Raw genomic sequence first — 21,793 nt, forward strand, 5'->3', positions numbered from 1 at the left:
ACCCATGTCATTTTTATTTATAATATAGTGCCTTCTCAAATATGCTCAAAGCAAATGGATAAAGAAACAGATAGACGCTTTTCTCCCTCTCCCAGAACACTAGGACCAATTGAGGCATCCAAACTGGTTGGCAGAAGATTCAGGAGAGACAAATGGATGGAAATACTTCTTCGCACAGTACATCAATGACTGGATGCACTGCCACAAGATGTGCTGATAGCCAGTAGTATAGATGACTTTAAAATGGGGTTAGATCATTAATGCAGGGCAATCTATCCATGGCTGCTAGTGATGATGGCTATATGCTACTTCCAGGGTCAGAAGCAGAGTTCCTCTGATTGCCAGTTCATGGGGAGCAACACTGGGAGATGTTGTGGGGTTTGTAAGAAATCCAACCCCTGATCTAGCCCAGCTTTTGAAGAATGCTTTGCTACAGCCTAGTCCAGCACTGAACTTTGAGGTGGAGCATTCACACAACAAGCAGAATAACAGGGAAGCAGGCTGGGTTGTTTTTCCTGTACAAAAGGACTAAAACACTTTCTTTGTTAAATTCTTAATTCTACTGACTTTATTCTGTTACCTGCTCTTTACATAGTATAACCCTCCATCTTCTGGACTCTACACAGGGCTATTTGTCTACATGCCCTACTTCTGGACTTCCCAGAGACATCTGGTTGGCTACTATGGGAAACAGGATATCAGCCTAGATGGCCCTTCGGTCTGATGCTGCAGGGTTCTTCTTATGTTGTCTTGAAAGTGTTTAACATCAAAAACTGACCAAGAAAGAAGAATACAAAAAGTAAAACACAATCCAGCAGCCAATCCAGTTGCTAATAAAACTAAACCACTGTATCTGAATATATACAATACAATGAAATAAGTAACTAACAATAAAGTAAGCATACATAAATCACAAGATGCAGAATAATAAACAGGCTAAAACAAACATTTCATCGGACTAGAACAAAAGCATAGGATCAATAAATAAAGCCAGCACCCTTGTAGAAACTAAAGGGATTCTACTACTTAAAGGGTTATATGTATTCAATCTTGTCAAAACATAAATTACTGCAATGTGATTCACAGTTCATGAAAATGTTTGGGAGGAACTGCATGTAAGAGCTGTACAAAAGCAGTGGTTTTAAAAATGTGCCTCTACACACATTGCATGTAAGAGCATTCTGACCTGCTCGTATATATAAAATATGAGCATCACTAATAAACAGCAGCTGTACAATATGGCAAGCTAGATCCTTGCACAGAATATCTTTAAGGTGTTTTTGGCACAGTGTTCAGGACTGTCGTGACCAACACTTTCCCAGATGTGCAGGATTATGGGATCTATCTGCTGGAACCTCTGAAGATAGCTCTTTACAGCCACACCTGGTTTGAATATTGCAATCAGCTCCATTTTATTTTCTTCTTGATGTACCATTTTCCTACCTCATTCATTTTAATTTCTCCATCCGCCCTCAGCCTCCTTTATCACTTAATACATTCTCCTCATTATTGGCATCTGGGCTATGTGCTCTATCACAAACACCAAAAGACCAAATCAAGATTAAAAACAACAACAACAAAGAGCAACAATATTCCCATTTCAGATGGAAGAGCAGATGGAGCTCTTGGCACTTCTGAGGATTAAACTGACCCTCTGCACCAAGCTTGGGAAAGACAGACTGTCACCACTGACTGGGAAACACTAAAGAGACCTCCTTTTCCCATATAACATACAGTAGCATTTTCCACTTTCTTCTGTTCTGATCTCTGTGTGTTGCAATGACAAATAGGGTATTTCTATCCTAATCATTCTATTGTGTAAATCTACTAATATTGCTTTCTGCCTTTGCTCATGAAATGGGCCGAACAGCTATTTGGAATCCTTGGTATAGCTGCCACCAGAATGCTTTCTCATAAGATTATATAAGGATTTGGCATATATTGCAGTCGTTTTCCATCCAAGGTACTGTGTTTGAGGCACACAGCACAGCACACAGGCCAGAGTATTACAGCTTTAACAACTCTTGAAGGACAGATCTTTGGACAGGGACTCGAGCAGAACTGCACCAGACTTTGCTGGGGGAAAGGCTCAGTTTTTAGAATGTTAGAGACAACAAACTAATAATGTCAAACCACCAAATTGCCATTCTACCAGGTTTCAAAAGTAATATCTTGTTAATTCATTATTCCTGAGCATTATTGTATTCTAGATACCATAGTGTTTATTTTATGAAAGCTTCAGTGATGTTGTGTGATATTGAGCCAGAGTTGTGCTTGGCACTGGTCAACTAGATTCAAAAGATACGAATAAGAATATGAATACGTTGAGTATTTATATACCCCTTTTCAACCAAAGTTCCCAAAGCGCTTTACATACAGAAATTAATTAATTAATTAAATGGCTGCCTGTCCCCAAAGGGCTCACAGTCTAAAAAAGAAACGCAAGAAAGCCACCAACAACAGCCACGGGAGATGGAAGTCAGTGAGCAGTACGGAAGAGACGAAATGGTCAGAGGTGATCCACAGGCTGAGGCAATCAAAAGTGGGGACAGAGATTTCTTTTTTCTCTCTTGTCTCAGTGTTAGAATTCAATGGTCACCCAATGAAACAACAGATAGGCAGTAGAGTAAGAAGAACAGTCAAAAAGAGGTACAATTGCCCCAAACACATAATTGGTTTATTAATTATGTCAAAATTGATGATGGCCAAATGGTTCCTATTACATAGTACCACTTATGACATACCTGGGGTCTTCCTCAAGGCTCTGGCCTCCAGGGGTCAACTAAGGTGTCAAAAGAGCTGCTGCCACTACTGCATTAGAGATTAGCAGGAATCTCTTATAATAGCTCTGCCTGTACTGGCAAGGCAAGGACATGGGATGGAACTATTTTTACTCCAGATACACCCAGGGCAGAACACATTAACAGAATAAATGGTTTTATTTAAGAACATATGACTGGTAACAGTCAGTTAACCAGAAAGAACGAAAGAACGTTTTTGCCTTACAACAATCCTTTGAGGTAGGCTAGGCTAAGAAATAGTGAGTGGCCAAGATCACCCAGTGATCTGATTGAGTGAGGGCTTCATGGCTGAATTAGGGCTTCAACCTGGGTCTCTCTTACCACCTTATCACTACACCACATTGGCTTATGGGGCAGTTAGAATCTTCTTTATTTTCTGATTTATAGGAAGATATACAAATAAATCATTTTGATTTTTATATAAACTAGAAGCTTTCTTTAGCTTTCTGAGTAATTGCTTGGGTTTAGGGGAATCCTTCTGAGTCACTCCTGTAAAACACACCCCCTCCAATTCCTCTAAGGGTTTCAAGAATTGCATAGAGAGAGATGAAAGGGGGGATAAGTAACTGTTCTCCTCCCCATATGATGATTTGACCATATGATTGCTTCACCATAAATACAACTTGCTGCTCATTTGACTATGCCACAGCTATAGGATTGCAGCCTTTGTCATGACTAACTTTAAGTTATTTCAATGGTTCTACTCTAAGCAGGATTAATATTGGATACATCCTCTTGTGTTTTGATTTCTATTGACATACTTTCTTTATATCCCCCCACCCCCAGAAAAAAGCCTGCAGACACCCACAGAAGGTGGTGAGAAAGGAGAAACATAGCAAACATAGCAAATGAGAATGGAGAAACATAGCAAAAAGGAACAGGGTGTTATGTTGTTGTGGAATTATTGATCTGAGTGAGTGTTAAAAAGCTGGAAATAATCCAGGTTTTGCAGGACAAATCCAAGCACATTAGTATGTTGGGTGGGTATCCCATTGTCTGATGGCTATTTTTTAAAGATATAATACAAGTCTAACATCAAGTGGTGCTGCAGAACCATTATTTTCCTTTGCTGAGATTATTCACAGCCCCAGAAGGCACAACTTGTAGTAATTAAACTAAAAGTAATTTAGTCTTTGAAAAACTTGTATTGCTTAATTGAAATGGAAACAGGTTTGGATAAGTAATGTACATCTTGAAATTGTTCCTTTTTTTCAGGCATTGTATTTTGTATTTTAGGATGTATTTTAAAATACTATTTTGTATTGCGTATTTTGATTGGTTGTTTACCAAGTATTTTGTATCTAAAATACATTTGCTTGGGTATTTGGTATCAAAAATAATTTTTAGAAGTATTTTGCCCATCTCTGTTACAACAGACTAGTCCCTTGTAAAACAATTTTTAAAAGGAGCTCCTTTTAAGAAGAGATGGAAGCATTATAAACTTCACTTCCACTCAAAAGTATTTTAGCCTCACCATGTTTTGGCAGCTTAATGTGAAATTTCACAAAGTGTCCCTAAAATGCCAACAATACCCCCCCCCCCACTGTTTATTTGTTTCTTCTAAGCTTGTTCCCAATGGCTGGGAATTTGGTTCTTTTTTTCTTCTTGCCTATTGCCATTCACACCAGCTGCTATAAAACTGCTATAAAAATACTCCCGGTACAGATCTTGACCGTAGATCACTGCACCTAGACCCAGCTGCAGATGGATGGAGCAGCTGGTCCAAAGAGGTGCTGTTTCTGTCTCCCACACACGCTGGCTTGTGATGCATGAAGCAGCACAGTTGCTCCCCAGCCTCAATTCCGGTTCAGGCACAGATTTATGAAGTAATGAGCCACCTACCAGAAGGGGAGAAGAGAAAGAGGTGGGGGGATGGCTGGGGAGAACCCAGAGGGGGGAAAAGCTCTCTGGCATACTTTCAACAAATATGCATGAATATTCTTTGACTGTATCAAATTGTTGTTTAGACTTCAAAAAGGAAGCTAACTCCTTTTACAAACAATAAAGCTGACCAATGCCTATGAAAGGGAGAATATAATGTATCCTTTTATCAAATATCACACACACAAACACACACATATATATTCTCTCTCTCTGTGTCTCCCTCCATATATATATATATAGAGAGAGAGAGAGAGAGAGAGAGGTCAATTATATTTTCCAAGGTCTCAGCACTTTGGAATTGTATATACACACATTCACTATAACATGAAGGATTTCTAGCCTTTTAATATATGGTTTTTTTAAAAAGCTCAGAATCCCAAGTAGCTGCAGGTTGCTTATGCACCTTTCTTGCAGGGGCATAGCTAGGGAGGAGGGGGCCCATGTTCACCCCACTCTCTGGCGGCCCTTCAGGGTGAGTGAGATAATGAAGGAAATAGGGAGGGGTGGTGCTGGGGGCCCCTCAGGAACTCAGGGACCAGAAACTGGCAGAGTTCAGTGACATCAGAAACATGTAAGAAAGGACTCGAGGCTGGCCTTAGGCATTTTGGCACTTGAGCAAGAAGTGGACCGTAGAGCTCCCCCCAGACCTTTCTTCACAAGTTATTCCTCAACCGGGCATTTGTCAAGCACAGGCCAGGCCTCCTTGTGCCCCCACCTCACCACCACCATTCCTGCTGTTTTTACTGCTTCTTCTCTATGGCAATCAGGGCTGATTTAAATAACCATTTTGTGACAGAAGACACTGGCAAGGTGAATTTTCTCCTCAGTTTTCCTGATATTGCAGACATGGACAAAAGCACCAGGATCCAGGAGAATCAAATGACAGTAGGTTGTATTTGTGCAAGGGAGGGGCAAATTTTGCCAATGTGCCTTTTCCTCTGAAGCCCTCTGAGTGCTCTGAAAATTTGCTACTGATTTTTGGCCCCTGAAAACTGAGAGCTCCATCCTTTATGAGCAAATGTGAGCAGGACTCACAGGGAGCTGTGGAGGAAAGGTTGAATTGGCGAAAATCACCCTTTCCCCCTTGTGTGAACAGAATGCAAATGGGAACAGGGATATGACCCAGTGCCCTAAAAGTAGGATATGACCCAGTACCCTAAAAATCATTAGTTCTCTAGCGGTTTTCAAAATGTGATAGTTTGTAAGCAAACCACATGGGGTGCTTTTCCAAAACCATCTTACCCTGTGAAAACCAGGCATGTAAAGCAGTCTCTAGCAGGCCTGGAGAGTTCAACAATCAGGTTGCCACCAGTTCATCATTTTTATGGGCTGTTCATATTTCGGAAGATTTGGCTATATTCTGTGAAAGCAGGATTGTGTGTTCCAAACTTACCTCAGTCAGCGCTGCTTTCTGGTTCAAAAACAGGTTAACAGGAAAAAGGATTATAGAGAAGAAAAGAAAAAGTAAAAAGTAAAAGCACAAATATTATTAAAGCAAAGAGCTGATACTTAACATTAAGTATCATTAATAAGTATCATTCACTACTTATTCATTAATTAGTGAATAATGTTTATTATGCTGCTTGCTAGCCCTATTCTGAAACTGAAATTGCTGCATATATCAATATTATTTATTTATGACATTTTTCTATCCTTCCTCCAAGGAGCTCAGAGCAGTGGAAAGAGTTTCTTCATTCTGCTCGATTAATTCCTGTTTGGTTAAGTTTCTCATAATTTTTGAACTCAGGGGAAACCCATTGTGTCCATGTTTACAATGCTGATTGACTGACATTTATGACAATTACAAAGCCACGCCCTCCACTCCAGTTTTCAAATTCAAACAAACTGGCTTACATACAGCGCAGTATGCCACCCATGAGGGGGGGGGGGGTTTGCATGTGTCGTAGCTTTGGGGGAGTCCAAACTGTGTCCTCATTTCTGCTGAGTCAGAGAGCCTACATGGCTCCTAAGAATTGCATCAAAGCTGCAGTGACCCTGCTGCCATTAGGAATAATGGAAGCAGTGTTGCTGCAGCTCTGGTGCAATTCTTAGGAGTCATGGAGGCTCTAGGGCTGTGTACATCTTGCCCAGTTAGGCTTGAGTCTGGATTGGACTTGAACCGGACTGGGCATGTTTGTTTTTGGCACACACACCCCGAACATGCCCCCCCCCCCGTTCAGTTCGGTTAGGAGGGGTTCATGAGTTGATTTTTTAAAAAACTTTTTTTAAAAATTTGCTTACCGCCACCTGACCCGAGGGCTTAGATTCAGCCTTGGGGTGTCTCCAGAAGTTCCCCTCCCCCCTGCCAGCCTCCATTTATGTACAAATCACCCAGCTTGGGTGGTCTTTGACCCATTCCAGGCCTGCCATACATTGCAGCAGCCATTTTGAAGGTCGCTCTGCATGGCCTAGGTCATGACCCCCCGCTGCCAAATCTAAGCCTCCGGACCGGGTGGCGGTAAGTAAAATTAAATTTTTTTAAGTTTAAAAAACATTTTTTTAAAACACATGAACCCCCACAACAGCTGGCGGGGGGCGGGGTTCAGTCCAATAGCAAACCAAACTGAGGGGTAGTTTGGTTCGATATCAGACCATCAGAACGAACAGGTTTGATGTTGCACCTGTTCAACATTGAACCTGTTTGTACATCCCTAGGAGGCTCTGGGAGCTCAGTAGAAATGGGGACACAGTTTGGATTCATTCGGAACCAGCATGTGTGTGTGTGTCCCTTCCAAGGGCAGCACACTGCACTGTATGTAAGCCATTCAGTGGAAGTTTTTCTGACAAATGACCAGTGCCTTATTTAAATAAATGTTTAATCAGGGAAAAAAAAACTTGTGAGGCACTTGAAAATGAATTAAAAGTTGAAGAGCTGGCAGGAAGCATGCTGATGGGCAGTGGTGAAGAGGAAGAGGAAAATTGGATTCAAAGACAAGTTAGCTGAGAAGCAAAGGCAGGGAGAATCCACACTCTTTGCCGCAGAAACACAATGCACTGGTCTCCGGTTTTTAGATATGTTTATGTACACTCAAGTTGTTAAGCAGGCCTTTAATATTATACAAAACCAGGTGCGGAGGGAGGCCAGCGGCAGCCCGGGTTCAGCCCGCCACTGCTGCCCCCTATCCCTGCCCCCTAAGCATCTGACATCAGATGCAGGGAGTGAAGGTTAGTCTTATAATACATGTATAGTATTATATGTATTCAAGTATAGTACACAGAGCTGCCTTGATTACAGTACATTAGGAAAAACCATGTAAAACACTGCTAAATAATTTGCAGCTCTGGCAAGGTCCATTAACTCCTGCTAACTTGGCAAAGAGGCACCTTTGAATGTGGAGATTCTCTTTATTTAGCAGGGGGAGAGTAACTGGCCCTATCCACCCTCAGCACAGTAGCTCCAGTGACTGTTGCTGGTGTCTATCTTATGTTTCTTTTTAGTTTGCGAGCCCTTTGGGTTCCATCTTATTTGTTATTTCTCTGTGTAAACTGCCTTGAGCCATTTTTGGAAGTGCGTTACAGAAATCGAATAAATCATCATCGTCGTCGTCGTTGTCGTCGTCGTCGTCATTGGGCAGAAAAATGAATCATGGATAACAGTGCTCCAGCCTGGGGCTGTTTCAGATTCAGAAGCAGCCCCAACGCTGTTCAGAACCCATTCTCTGCAATGGGGGGAAACTGTGGTCATGCTGCATGCATGGTACAATCACTGATTCTGAACAACATCGGGGCTGCTTATGAGTCTGCAGCAGCCCCAGGGCCACCATGCTGCCTTCAAGTCTCTGAAGAAAGTATCATCTGTACACAACCAGTAAGTGTTTCTTTTCTAGTCAAGCTTCTTATGATGGTATGGCACAGTAGTAAAAGCCAGTTGTCTGAGGCCAGGCCAGTCCAACGTTTCTTCTCTCAATATTAGCAGATTCCAGCTGGAGAAAAGCCTCAAAGTCAGAGGCTGTTGGGGCTGAGCAGTTTGGAACGTTACCTTCAGCACTTATTGCAACATCCTTTGCCAAGCACTGTCTTGCTGTTGGCTCCAGAGGATGTCTTTCTGCACCATGCCGAAGCACCTGCTTAGTAAGGCAAATCATTTTAGAAATCATTAACTAACCAATATCTAATAAAGAGAAACCTTCCCGTCATTACAGTGAAGCAGATGTTGTTTTCAGTGGTTAATGAAAAGGGGTGATGCAGCATCAGACTGCATCACCTGACCCTCCCTCCCCCCCACCACGCACCGCCTCCGCTCTCTCCGCACTCTTCTGTCAACAAGCAGGCAAAGATCTTTACCGCATAAATAGGATATTTGGATATTGCTTGCAGAATTGCCAGGTCCTTCATTTGGGAAACAAAACAGCAGCCCTCAGCAAACAGACTGCTGAGGAGGGTAACATCAGAACCAAAGAAAGTGGGACAACTGAGAAAGGCAGCTCCCACAATGCAGCAGTGTGATTGTCACCTAAAGGCATGTGAAAAGTTTTACAACTAGCAAAGCACTTGCAAATAAAATGACACAGTTTTAGCAGTTTCAGAGGAAGGTGATGAAGAAGAAAAATTAGTTTTCTTCATCTAAAAAGAGTGAAATAGTGATGTACTGTATATATTTATACTGTAGCCTAGGCATGTCTTGACTTGACTGTCGACTCTGATCACTGGCACCTTTCTAAGAACTAAATTAGATATGATATTAACCATGCTGATGTTCAGACTGGGAGGCTTTTGAATCTTAAAAAGAGCATCCAAATTGGGGCCATGGGCTGGAAGTAGAGGGTGTTTAGCCCAATACTTCCATGCCACTTTCTCACCAAAAATCTCACCATAGGCTGAAAGTGCCATTGCAGCCAATGGCTTGTCGTAGACTGGCACATGTGTACGGTGTCAAATCACTCTCAATAAGTACCTTCCCAAAGAAAGGTTCCTTACAGTCTTCTGTTCCTTGTTTGCCAGTAAATAAGCCCTGTCTGCCTGCCAAGTAGAGATATCTCATCTATTGTATTCCACAGTCAGGATTCGTGCCACTAAGCCAAGTGTCAAAAAACACTCAAATGCCGAAAATGAGAGGCACTATTCTAGGGAGTATGAAAGTTAATTTCAGGGAATCAGGCAGCCAGCTATTGGTGATCACTCTGTTGACTTCAGTCTTGCCTTTTACCTGAAACAGACCTCTCATGCTGCAGGAATTGCCACATTTATATGGGCCCTAAGCCAGTGGTTTTAATAGCAGCCCGAGTCTAAACTGCAGAAATAAAGCAGGTGAAGTTTTTTTCCTGCATTGTATTTTCAGGCTGCTGTTAGTCACAGAAGGCATGCAAGTTTTTTGTTTGTTTTAAAGTGGCAATCAGAATTCTGAAATCACTCTTTTCTTATATGAAATATCCTGGCTCTCCAAACATATTCAACCCTAAGCTATCAAGAGAATGCCTGTTGTGCAAATCCTACTTTGTATCTTCATTCCTTGGAAACAGACAGGCTGGTTAATTTAAGAAAGAAAATACAATGCGACTACTATTGTCACTGTCAGAGCAATCCAATCAAAGGCTGGAAAACGTGTTGGAAACCTTTCTTATCGTTGATGTTGACCTTGCCAAAGCTGCAAATTATTTTGCAGTGTTTTACATGGTTTTCTAATGTACTGTAACCAAGGCAGCTCTGTGTACTATACATAAATGCATGTTCTCATCAAATTATATTCAATTCCCTTACACTGGACAACAAACCTATCAGGTGCATTTAAATGCTGAATTGTATTCAGGCCAGACTAGATTCTGCTCCTGCTTATTCCAACAGGATGCAAACAGAGAGGAACCCTAGCAATGAACAAGTGCAGGACCACTTTGTACAATTGAGTGAAAGAGTGGCTTCTTATAGTGGAGTACCACAAAAAGCAAGGAATAAGAAAGATATACTTCCATGAAGTGTATTAGGTGTGACATGCCCCTCTTTTGGAAACCTTCACTTTAAAATGTATGTTTCAGTGCAAATGGGTATGCATTTAGATACTACAAAGAGGAATTGTTGTGTGCATGCCCAGGCTCTAAAAGACCATGCTGCCAGTTCCAGGAAGGGTACATTTATATGTCTTGAATCATGGAAGCATAGCAAGCTGCTTTTACAAGTAAAGGAGTCTTCAGAAATAGTTTGGTGGCCATCTATTCAAAAAGCAGATGAAAAAGCAAAAATGTTGGATTGCATGCAAGCTCCTGGATGCCTTTAAAGCAGTTCTTTGGATTCTGATCTTCCTCTTGGGAAGAATGTATGTGCGGGTGCAGGGAGAGAAGGAAAACATATAGAGATGTTTGGGTCTCACAACCTGAAAACTAGACATTTGTAGTTATTGCCTTCCTAAAAGGCTACTCAGTGTGCTAGAAAATGCCAGAAAATTATTGTTTCACCAGAAATCTAAAATGTGATATTCATATAGTCCAAAACACCCTGAATACAACAGGTGTGTCTGGCAATGGAAGTGTGTGTGTGTGTGTGTGTATACACCTTCCATTTGTGGGATGAAAGAAAGCCCAACCTCCCGACAACACAGAAAGTTAAAATTTGGCAGGTACAGATAAGACCCCTTATTTATGAGGGAAACCTGAAAATATGGCACTTGTACATCTTTCCTTCAAAAAAGGGTGCATCACTTGTATCCCCAAACACAACAAAATCACCTAGAAATTTTAAATGCTGTAGATTAGTCCAAGAAAGAATGATTTCTGAAAAACCAGAAAGGGGAACATTTGTATATTTCTATCATAAAATGTGGGTGTGACACCCAATACAGTTATGCTACTCCCACTCTAGCTAGAAAGCTGATATGTGATATAAACATGGCCCCAGATCCTGTTCAGAAATTGGGCTGGTTTGGATGATATCCACCCTACTCCTAACTGGCCCACATCATTAAAATTAGGATGCATCAGGAGCACACACATCCTTATCTCTTCCTAGCATGTCCTGATATCCTCTTTGAATTTTAAACTTGTATTTGGGCCATGGGTAGAGCCTGCTGTTCAAACAAACTGTCCCTCCCCATGCAATAAAGAAACATGCCAGGAGGGGGTCAGGATGGGCCAGGAAGATGTAAGTGTGTCACCTTATAAAATGCATGAGCTGACTGTGGGAGTGGGTGGTACTGGAATATTGTCTGAACCAGTCCATTATATTGTACATACATACAGGTGTCTGTACACATATATATGCTTCTGTGTGAATGAATGAATATGCGTACATTTTTGAGCCTGGGTACAGATACAGGTAGGAAGTGTATTACTGTGTGTGCGTTGAACATAATGTGTGAATAACAGTATGTATCTACAGATCTGCACAATAGGAGTGTGTACGAATCAAATTCCACAATTCAATTTGAGGTCAAATCAAATTTCAGAGCCCTTGAACTTATTCATTGAAAACAGCCAGTTTGGCCAGCTGCCTTGACGAATCACCCTTGAATCACCCAAACTAATTTGGGTGATCTGAGCACCATTTTGAGGCCCATTTCCCTGGGGGAAAGGGCCTCAAAATTGTGCTTTTTTCTGGGGAGAACTGGTCTACCAATTGGAGTGGGCAGGTAGACCAGCCCTCCGCTCTGAACTTGGTGCATCTGCCCACCTCGGAGGACTGGTCTGAATCACCATCTGAATTCGGTTTGAACCACCCAAATCAATTTGGGTCAGATTGGAAGAGATTCTCTTCAACCCCAAAACAGGCCCTCTATTTTGAGGGTGATTCAATTCGGGGCCAAATCTGTGAATTACCTCCAATTTGACCTGAATCAATTTGAGGTCAAATTGAATTGTACACAAGTGTACACCTGTACACTATATATAAATTGTACATACATTGGACACAATGTGAATGGGACACTCTGATTCCTGGAAAGACTGAGACTTGGACTATTTTATACTAGTCAACACGTAGAATATGACAGCCAACATATAGACATGAATATCTTAAAATAAACGGCAGCATTCTAGCACAGAACAAGCAAAGGCACACATCAGTTCTGTAATGTTCTCTCTTTCACACACTTGAATCAATCCATCTTGAAATTCTTCCAATTGGAGCCAGGAAAGTGAAACTTGTGCTTTCAGAATGCAAGCAGGGTTTCCTATTGTGTATATGTTTCTGCACTTACTATCTGATATGTCACTGTCAGCACTTGCTAGCTTGACTTTTAAAAATAAAAACTGAGAAAGAAAGAAAGAAATCAAAAGATGAACAAGAGAGCAAGCAGCATGGATAATCTTAGTCTCCAACCAATTCTATGCAAAAGTGCGTAACTACAGTGCAACTAAAGTGCTACATCTCCATCTTCTGGCAAACACACACCATTGCATCCCTGCTGTTGCCACAAGTGTTTTAGTTTGCAATCTGAAATATTTTAAGATCCAGATTAGGTACAATTGTCCAATCCAAAGATACTTTGTAAGTGCAGGAGATCTGATGTACCAACCACATCCTACTCACTCTTCACCCTGTTTGTCCATCCTACAACAACCAGTCTTCCACTACTGTCCATCACTGCTAACAAATGCCATTCTCTCTAACCCAATTAAAAGCAAACAGCGGAAGCAGGGGGTCAGAGTGTAGCTAGGTGGCCACTGACCCCACGGTGTCATGAGCATCACATTGTCCATGTCCTATTTACTAAACCTTTTGGAACAAAAATATTGCAGTAACCTACTGGCCCATTTTATTTGGAGGGGTTAAGGTAGCATTCGATCATTCAGGGGATAGTTGTAGGCGAATATGAGGTAAGAGGACTTTGTATCATGGTGGTGATGGTGGATATGCATATGTGTTTAGAGTCTAAACCCACCAGCCCCTTTGAATCATGTGGGAAAGAAGCCTGTGCATGCATGTCTTCCTCCATTCAGCATGAAGTCCCACCACCACATAATCACATGAGAAGATAGCCAAACCACCCCTGAACAGAACATGCAATTTAAATACTTCTAGATGGCTGAAGATGTGTACAGCGTTGCTCCTTCCACATGCAATACAGAGGGGCCAGTGGGTTCATAAGCCGAATTGGCTCAGTGTGTCTCTAACTACCTAAGTGGTAGTGAGGTTCCATTAGTCAGCTGGAATTGACCTGATTAAACGAAGTTTTATCTGTAATTGTCTTTTTTTAAAAAAAAGCTTAAAAATCAAATTCATAATTTGTGGTGTGTGTATATAGATCTCTGAACTAGGAGGGATTTGAATTGGTATGCTAAAAAATGCCAAAGGACAGATAGAAACTGATTCAGAGAAGATCAAACAGAGATGGAAGGAGTATACTGAAAATCTGCATAGCAGGGACATCAACATCCAAGATACTCTAGAACAGGGATTCTCAATGTTGGATCCCCAGATGTTATTGGACTTCAACTCCCATAATCCCCAACCAAAGGCCACTGAGACGGGAGATTATGGGAGTTGAAGTCCAATAACATCTGGAGACCCAATGTTGAGAATCCCTGCTCTAGAAGACATTCTGTACTTGCAAGTACCTCTAGTATGGAGGTTAGATCAAGATGAAGTTAGATCAGCACTCCAGTCATTTCCAAATAGGAAGGCTACAGGAATTGATGGAATAGCTACAGAAATACTGTATGACAGGCAACAGAAGAAGAATCAGTCAAGGCTGCAATCAAATCATGCCAGCAAATTTGGAGAACAACACAGTGGCCAACAGATTGGAAGAGGGCAGTCGACATACCCATAGCAAAGAAAGGAGACTTAGATTGTGCAAACCATTGCACAATATCCTTAATTTCACATGCTAGCAAAATCATGCTCAGGATCATCCAACGCAGATTAGAGCCCTACGTGGAAAGGGAAATGCTGGATGTTCAAGCTGGTTTCAGAGAAGGCCGAGGAACAAGAGACATCCTTGCTAATGCACGCTGGCATAGAGAAAGCCAAAGAATACCAGAAAGAAGTCAATATGTGCTTTATTGACTACAGAAAAGCCTTCGATTGCATCAACCATGTCAAGTTGTGGAATATCCTCAGGAAAATGGACATCCTAGAACATCTCAATGTCCTCATGAGAAACCTATGCAGGTGAAACTCGGAAAATTAGAATATCGTGCAAAAGTCCATTAATTTCAGTAATGCAAATTAAAAGGTGAAACTGATATATGAGACAGATGCATTACATGCAAAGTGAGATAAGTCAAGCCTTAATTTGTTATAATTGTGATGATCATGGCGTACAGCTCATGAAAACCCCAAATCCACAATCTCAGAAAATTAGAATATTACATGGAACCAAGAAGACAAGGATTGAAGAACAGAACAATATCGGACCTCTGAAAAGGATAAGCATGCATATGTATTCAGTACTTGGTTTGGGCCCCTTTTGCAGCAATTACTGCCTCAATGCGGTGTGGCATGGATGCTATCAGCCTGTGGCACTGATGAGGTATTATGGAAGACCAGGATGCTTCATTAGCGGCCTTCAGCAATTCTGCATTGTTTGGTCTCATGTCTCTCATCCTTCTCTTGGCAATGCCCCATAGATTCTCTATGGGGTCAGGTCAGGTGAGTTTGCTGGCCAATCAAGCACAGTATACTGTATACTTTTCGGAGGTCCGATATTGTTCTATTCTTCAATCCTTGTCTTCTTGGTTCTATGTAATATTCTAATTTTCTGAGATTGTGGATTTGGGGTTTTCATGAGCTGTATGCCATGATCATCACAATTATAACAAATTAAGGCTTGACTTATCTCGCTTTGCATGTAATGCGTCTGTCTCATATATCAGTTTCACCTTTTAATTTGCATTACTAAAATTAATGGACTTTTGCACGATATTCTAATTTTCTGAGTTTCACCTGTACATAGGACAGGAAGCCACAGTCCAGATGGAACATGGTGAAACAGACTGGTTCCAGATCGGCAAAGGAGTAAGACAAGGCTGTATACTTTCTCCTTATTTATTCAACTTATATGCTGAACATATACTGAGAGAAGCTGGATTGGAAGAAGATGAGCATGGTTTTAAAGTTGGAGGAAGAAACATCAATAACTTGCACTATGCTGATGACACCACTCTGATAGCTGAGAATGCGGATGATCTTCAAGCTCTAGTAAAAAAAAGTCAAGGAGCACAGTGAAAAAATGAGACGACAATTAAATGTAAAGAAGACTAAACTAATGACAACGGGTACAGCAACCAGCATCAGAACTGATATTGAAGACACTGAAGTGGTGGATAGCTTCTACCTTTTAGGATCGACCATCAAGAGTAAAGGATCCAGCAGTCAAGAAATATGCCGCAGACTAGCACTTGGTAGGGTTGTAATGAAGGCCTTGGAAAGGATATTTAGATGCCTTGATGGGTCTACAACTACAATCGTTTGGACAATGGTTTTCCCCATGACACTCTATGAATGCAAAAGCTATACTTTGAAGAAGCAAGATAGAAAAAGCACTGTCGCTTTTGAACTTTGGTGCTGGAGAACACTCAAGGATACCATGGACAGCCAGGAAAACAAACAAATGGATCATAGAACAAATCAATCCAGAATTTTCACTCAAGGCACAAATGACCAGGCTCAAACTATCATACTTCAGACACATTATGTGAAGATCCAGCTCCCTTGAGAAGTCTATAATGTTGGGAAAAGTTGAAGGAAAGAGAAGAAGAGGACGATCAGCAGCAATGTGGATGGACTCGATTACAACAGCAATGAATGCACCAATGAGAGACCTTAAAGGCCAAGTTAAAGACAGATCATCCTGGAGAGAATCTATCTATGTGGTCGCTAAGCGTCGACAGTGACTTGATGGCACTCAATCAATCAATCAATCAATCAATATAAGTAGTATAAATAAGCAGTATATAAATAATAGTAGTAATGATTTATTTTATTTATTTATGATATTTGTACACTGCCCCAAACTTTCATCTCTGGATGGTTTACAACAAGCAACAACATCAAATTTAAACAAAATTAAAACATTAAACCAATTTAAAACCACAATTATAGTTAAAAGCTTGGGTGAATGCATGTGTCTTTGGAGACTTTTTAAAAGTCACCAGAGATGGGGAGGCTCTTATTTCAGCAGGCAACACATTCTAGTCTCTGGGAGGCAACAGAGAAGGCCCGTCCCTGTGTAGCCACCAGAGAAATTGGTGGCACCTGCAGACAGACCTCTCCAAATGATCTCAATAGGCGAGGGGGCTCATAGTGAAGAAGACATTCTTTTAATTACCCTGGGCCCAAGCTGTTAATAATAATTAGCCTTTTAAAAATTAGGCATGATATTAGCATATTAGGCAATTATTTGCTTTTTTTTTACTACAGCTATTATTTCAAAAGGTCCATTTTAAAATATCCTATTAATCCTACAGAAACAAAATGTTAAAACGTGCCCTTCTGAAATACTTACTTCAATTTTCCTAAAGAAACAACCCTCCACAAACATTTCAAATGCGATATTACTAGCCTGTGAATCCTCACTCTTTCCTGAGAAGCTAGAAAACACCTGGGAAAGGGAACAAAGCATTTCAGAACCAAAATTGCAACTTAACCATGACTAATTGCAATTCACATGTCTGTATCAGTTGTAGATTGTGCTGGAGATGATTTTCTGTCAAATTCCAGTGCAAGGAATTTGTGAACCTCTGCACGTTTTATATATCAAAACCACCTGGATAGATGTTCCTTCAACTGTTGCCATTACCTCATGACATCCAAAATTGCATCCTGTAAATCTCTCTAATACCAATCATGAAGGTAATGAATTGTGTCTGAATGCACATCATGCTGAAGTGCAAGATACAGAAGGTATAAACTGTCCCTTTGGATTTACAGTTGCATAGCGCTTAGCCACACAACTCCCATAAAGTCCAGAGGAAGTCTTTAGAGACAGGTGTCTGGTTTTCATATTGATTTGTAGTTTACATGCCTGGCTATTTTCATAATGTATTCTGAAAATGACTGTGCTTCATCTTCTCCTTGTCCCTCTGCTTTCATAGTATTGTTAGAATCAACTGGAATACCTGGCAAAAACTATGAATAAGGCCAGTTAATTCTTTTGCCAGTTGCATTTCTACAGTACGAATTATTTGTATACATATTTTGCTGCCACAAAAATGTCCTTGGAAATGTATGAATTACATTTATACAGGCAGATCTGTCCTGACAATACTGTGAGCTATGCAAGGAATCACCATACGATATATTTGACATCTGTACAGGACTACCACCATTTTACAGCTGCTTTGTATTACAACGTGCATCCTTGAAAATATCTTGGAGCCTTCTCCACCATGTTTTGTAACACTCTGTAATTATCTTCAGAATAATTCCTTCTGCACAGTTCTCATGTGAGAACTTACAAGCAACCATAAAACAGGAGAGGAGATGGATCCATCAGACAGTATATCCTGTAGTCAAGACAATGCAAAATGCATCCTCCCAGCTAGGGAGGTAAGCTAGACTAATAGTGGGTAACCCAACACTTACTTGCATTGCTCAAGGAATGGGGGGCATAGTTCAATGAAAGAGCAATCTGCTTCGCATGCAAAAAGCCCCAGTTTCAATCCCTTGCATCTCCAGGTAGGACTGGAAAAGACCCCTGTTTGAAATCCTGGAGAATCACTGCCTGTCAGTATAGACAATATCTAGCTAGATGGAGCAAGGGTCTGACTCAGTGAGTGGGCTTGCACCATTGCTGGCAAATCAGTAAGCTAGGAACCAGAGGTTCCCAGCGAGCATGCACTTCTGGCGGACACGTCATTTGAACCCACCCAAGTCTGGTTTCTATGCCACATTATCAACATTCTTCTAACTTCTTCTGTCTGACTTCAAATCTTGCTTACAGAAGTTCAGGTGGAAGTTGAGATATTCTTGGTAACGTAGCATGGGAACTGGGCTTGGGCAGGTCCAGAAGACACACCCACCAGAAGTATGCACTTTCTAAGAACCTCTGGTTCCCAGCTTACAAACTTGCCAGAGATTGTGCCAATCCACCCAGTATAAGTCAGCCTTTTACACAGCAACATTACACAACAGGCTGGAGCAGGAGGTGAATCTGTACGGTCCAACTCTCTATCCACAACAACATGCTAGCTTTTCCTTGCTGGTTCCCCCTATGCTTTTTGCATTGACCTGTGACTACAGGGCCAAGGCTATTATGAGAAAGGATATATTTGGGAAACCTTATGCACAGTGGCCCATAATGCACAGGGAAACACGCATCCAGGAGGGCTTTGGAATATGCCCCCTACTGAAATAAGCGCATCTCCTTCTCTGTTTGTTTTCAGGAAGAACCTCAAGATTCTCCTGTCTTTGCAGGCTTTTAATTAGAATTAATTTTTAATAATTTTACAAACTTGTTTTAACAACTATTTTGTTCTTTTGTTTTTATTGTCATGCATTTTAATCTGTGACTTTTAAATATTTTAAATTTTGTACACTGCCTAGAGAAGTACATATCAGGCAGTATAGAAATATGATAAATAAATAAATAAATAAATAAATACATACATACATACATACATACATGCTCACTGGTTCCTTACCAGTCTTTCAGTGCTTCTTGGCAGGGCAAAACAACTGTGTGAACAATACCATGTGTCAGGGAAGCTATTCCCAGCTTCCATTGGGGCTTATGGGATGTGAGTAGGGCTGTGATGATCACAGCATCCATCACACAGAATCTCTTCCTAATGCTCTAGAAGCTAGTGGATGGGTAAGCATGCATCCCTCTTGCGTGTGTGGCTTCTGTGTGGTATGTGAGCCACTGTCTTGAGCTCCTTGGAGGAAGTGCAGAATACAAATCTGACAAATAAAACAAAACATGCTGGCAGTGGCAATGTATATATTTATTTCTCTAAGACAGGCCATGCGTGGGGACGTGGCAGAAAGGGGATGATTGGCTGACAGTGCGTGAGAGTTCAGAAAGCGAGAAAGCAGCAGCCAGAGAGGAGTGTGGGTGGCTGCTTTGGAAAGCCAGGGAGTTTGCCAGCTGGGGTCGTGAAACAGGGAGTTTGGGGACTGGGGACAGAGTTTGTGGAAGGCTGAAACATAAAGCGTCAGGGAATTCGGCAGAAGGGGGCGGGTGGCAGTTCGTTACCTCCAAACACACCAAGGAGCTTGAGGGCACTGCGGAAAGTGGAGGGGCGGCAGGGAGGCCATTGTTACTGCCTGCCTGCCATACCCGCTGTCCGGAGGGAGCTTGCTGGCTGGGGTCGTGAAGCAGGGAATTCGGGGACTGGGAATGGAAAGAGTTTGTGGTGGGCTGCTACATAAAGCAGCAGAGAATTTGGCGGAAGGGGACAGTGGCAGTTCACTGCCTCAAAATGCGCCAAGGAGCTTGCAGCCAGCACAAGGGCACTGTGGAAAGTGTTTGGGTGGCAGGGAGGCCATTGTTAGTGCCTGCCTGGCACACCCGCTGTCGGGAGGGAAATAATGGCAGCGGCAAGGAGGTGGGAGAATGGTGGGCGAAGCCCCACCAGCCAAGAGAAGGAGGCGGGAGTTGGTGACGGGACAGGAGGAGGAGGCAGTGGGGAGAAATAATGGTGGTGGCGAGGAGGTGGGCAGGCGGGCAGCGGGAGAAGCCCTGCCGGCCAGGAGGAGGAGGCAGGAGGCGGCGGCAGTGGGACAGCCTGGCCCAACTAGAGGTGCAGATGCTCTGTGCCTGGGGCCACTAGTCTACTATATTACCACCACCAGATTAGATTACCTTCTAATCAGATTTTTTTTTAAAAAAAAAGAGGTGTTTTTAAAACCTCATGTAATTTGCTGAGAATTTTACAGAGTGATCTCATTCACATTTAATGACACATCAGTTTGTCTGTCCTTAGAACATAAAAAAACATTCTGCTGGATCGGACCACCTCTGAGTATGGAGGTTCCCCATAGCCATCATGACTAATAGTAGTTTAGAGACATACTAGCTGTCAAAAACTACATGCTTTTGTGTACAAACAAAAGCCATGCACATTTGTTTACACTGAAAGACATGTGCTTTCTGACATCACTGGAAGTGGTCAGAATCAGACCGATGCTCTCACCCTGGAAGTTCTGCCCCCCACCCCTTCACACAACACCACCGCAGAATGTGCCCAGCCATGCCCTGAAAGAGGGCGTGTGACCCTTCTATACCACCACCCTGGACCAATAGGAACAGCTTTTAGAGCCCGGAAAGTCTTGATGGTGCAGGCATGATAATGGAGCAGCGGCCATTTTCTGTAACTTTATTGGCTAAAACAGGTACAAGTGAGCCCTCTATAAACATGCCCTTCCATCCTGGACCAATAGGAATAGGTTTTAGAGAACAGAAATCATGGGATCCCCAACAAATCTTTGGAGCCAACCATGCCACCACCTGTTGTAAAACCTAACCCAAGAAAAAGTTGTATCAGTACAAGATCTGATGATGAGAAGTTTCCACCAACCAAATGCCCAGAAAAAGACCAAGAAGTGTATCAAATGTGGCAGGAAACCATTCAGGCCATTGCAGCAGAGCCTCCTGGAATACAAGTAAATAGGGGTTAGTGGGGGGAAATGTTACAGGTGACTCGAGACCAATATAAAGGTAACTTAAAACAGTGTTGTTCCGTTTTCTAGGAGGATGAGGAGGCTTACCTTGACAAGCAGTCTCTAGCCATGTGGAACCTAGCAGCACCAGGAAACATGCATATTAAGGCTCATATGGAGAATTTGGGATGGGATGGAACCAGAGTCTTTTAAAAGGAGGAAAGACGTTAATAATCAGTTTTCCCCCTCCCTCAGGAGCTGATACCAGTGAGAACTCAGCAGGCCAGTCAATGTTACCATGCAACATTTTCTAGGACTTAAAGTGGATGAATCTGACTAAACTGCACCCAGAAAATGGAACTCAGCTATGAAAAGCCTCTTGATAACTGCTGTGTGTGGTATTTTGAAGCACTGTCTGCAGGGGTACATGCACGATTCCTGTGTTGGCTGTATGATTGAAGCAGCAGGCCAGACCTCGCTCAAATGTCTCAGCTGGACTGAAACACAATTTTCCAGATATCTTAGAATCCTTTGCTCAAAGATGTGTTTCAAATCAGTGCTACGCATTGTCACAATTATTGCTTATGCTCTGAAGATGCTAATGTTAACCCAAGAAATAGTTGACCAGGTTTTACATC

This window comes from Hemicordylus capensis, chromosome 1, assembly GCF_027244095.1.
Source record: "Hemicordylus capensis ecotype Gifberg chromosome 1, rHemCap1.1.pri, whole genome shotgun sequence".
Taxonomy (NCBI): domain Eukaryota; kingdom Metazoa; phylum Chordata; class Lepidosauria; order Squamata; family Cordylidae; genus Hemicordylus; species Hemicordylus capensis.